We start from the raw sequence: 2,532 nt of genomic DNA, 5'->3' as shown, positions 1-2,532 counted from the left end.
TATTACTGAGTTTAACAGGAGTTATAGACAGTAAGAAGTATAACAGTTTTAAAATGCTGACAAATTAGTGTTGGGATTAAAGGTGTGACTACCATGTGCTCAAGGTCCAATTCAACACAAAAGCCCCACCACTGAACAGTGTATTGCAAACAAAGCCTTCAGGAATGGGCATTCAGAGCCAAACCATGGCACTAAATGCTCTGATTTTTCTTTCTCTGTTATACTTACACTTCTTTTCTTTGACGAAACCTACAGAAATATAGGGTTCGAGCTGACAGAATGGCATCTCATTGTGAGATGAGATGTCTTAAGACAGCCTATAATTATGTAATTTGATCTTTCAACATAGAATATTTTTTAAAAATTTATTTTTAAATTTTATGTATCTGCATGTGGGCCTGTGCACATAGGTGCATGCTGGCCCTCAGAGGCCAGAAGGTGGCATCAGATTTCCTGGATGTGGGTGCTGGGAACTGAACTTGGGTCCTCTCCAAAACCAGTACTACTGAACCATCTCTCTGGCCCTAACTTTAGAATTTTAGCCAATAGTCTGTTTGGATTATCTGCTGTCATAAGTTATAGGCCTCTTGAGGCTCTTTGTTAGTTTCAAATGTGGGGAAGTAAAAGCTAAAAGTCCAGGAGTACACAGGTGCAATGGCCAGCATGGGAAGAGGCTTCCTGGCAGTGTGATAAATCTTTGGTGAATATGTGGAGCCAGGACCAATTATATTCTATAGGAAATGTTTCCCAGTATCAGAATGTGCATGGTGCTTTTTTTTTTTTTTTTTTTTCTCCCTAAGGCAGGGGGTGCTTTGTAGCCAGGGCTGGCTTTGGAGTTCTGATCCTTCTGCCTTCATCTTCTGAGTGCTGGCATTACATGCACACACCATACCTGCTTAGAATGAGTGCATGCTCTGAGTTGCTGGTATTTTTAGGAATGCAGATGTTCTAGAGTTGAGATTGGGAACCTCTAAGTTTTGAATGGTTCTACTCCAGCATTACCTGTCCATGGTTAAAAGCCAAGCATCCCACTGTGAACTTTTCCTTGAGATTGCCATAGGGCTGGTCATCATCCAGGTCTCAGCTCAGTTCCCTTTTCTGGCCATTTCTTCTGTACCTGCTCCTGTCACAGATTAGAATGCTCGTGTCTTCACCTCACCTAAGTGTGTGATGTTAGCTTATCAGGTTATACAGTGTAGCCTCCACTGTCTTGTGTACCCACTATGATCTAAACAGTGCCTTCAAGTAATGTTTTGAGAGCTTTCTATATACAAAGTACTATTCTACACTCTGATATTGTAAACAAAAAGAACACAATTCTTTTTCTGTGGCACTTTTCATGATCTGGGAGAGAGTAAACAAAGTCCATAAACAGAACATACAGCAGGGTAAATGCAATCTGAAGTCTTGGGGTGGGAAGGGACATTGTAACATTAAAAAGGATACTTTGAGGATTGAGAGATGGAGTTAGGTGAGTGGACATAAGCAAGAATGGGTGGAGGGAATAGGGGGTACAAAGATCCTAAGGCAGGAGAGTGTGTCTTGGCTGGCTCATGACCAAGGGGACTGGCAGGTGAGGGATGCCAGAAATGAAGTCACTGGGATGTTTCTGATTTCTGTTCTGAAGTGGGGAGTCAACGAACAGTTTAGATTACTCTTTGCAGATGTATTAGAATTGATTATATGGTGTTAAGTGTAATAGTAGATCAATGAGATTACAAAAATATAGGCAAGAAACAAGACACAAATTTGGTAGCTCTCTGCATACGGATGGTATTTCAAGCTAGGAACTGGAATTTAGTTCTTCTGTCCTAATGAATCTAAACCTTGGGTTTTGAACATTTCTAACTTTCCCTTAGTGCTACTTTAGGAAGACTTAAAAATGTATAGTTTTAAAAATTATGTATATGTGTGGGTCTGTGGACATGGGTGCAGGTGCCCAAGGTGACCAGAAGAGGGCATTAGATCTGGAGTTGGAGCTACAGGCAACTGAACCACCTGATGTGGGTAATAGGAACCAAACTCTAGTCCTCTGCAAAAACAATATGCATTCTTCTCTCCAGCCCACCAAAAGACTTTAATAAAGGCTGGTAATTAATGTTCTGATTTATTTTACATATTCTCAGTGATGGAACAGATAATTTCATAATTTGGTTAAGAATTTGATGTATGCAGCCAACATCATTCTAACTGGAGAAAAACTGGAAGCGTTCCCATTGAAATCAGGAACTAGACAAGGCTGTCCACTATCTCCACTTCTCTTTAACAAAGTGCTTGAAACTCTTGCAACAGCAATAAGACAAGAACAGGAAATTAAAGGAGTAATCATTGGAAAAGAGATCAAATTATCCCTTTTTGCAGATGATATGGTATTATATCTAAGAGACACCAAAAATTCCACCAGAAAACTCCTAGATTATTAACACATTCAGTAAAGTAGCAGTTCATAAAATTAACCTACAAAAGTCTATAGCCTTTCTATATACCAATGACAAGCAGTCAGAGAAAGAGCACAGGGAAACCCTCCCATTC

This window comes from Nannospalax galili, unplaced genomic scaffold, assembly GCF_000622305.1.
Source record: "Nannospalax galili isolate Female #2095 unplaced genomic scaffold, S.galili_v1.0 scaffold784, whole genome shotgun sequence".
NCBI classification, from domain to species: domain Eukaryota; kingdom Metazoa; phylum Chordata; class Mammalia; order Rodentia; family Spalacidae; genus Nannospalax; species Nannospalax galili.
Note: the sequence above shows the minus strand (reverse complement) of the source record.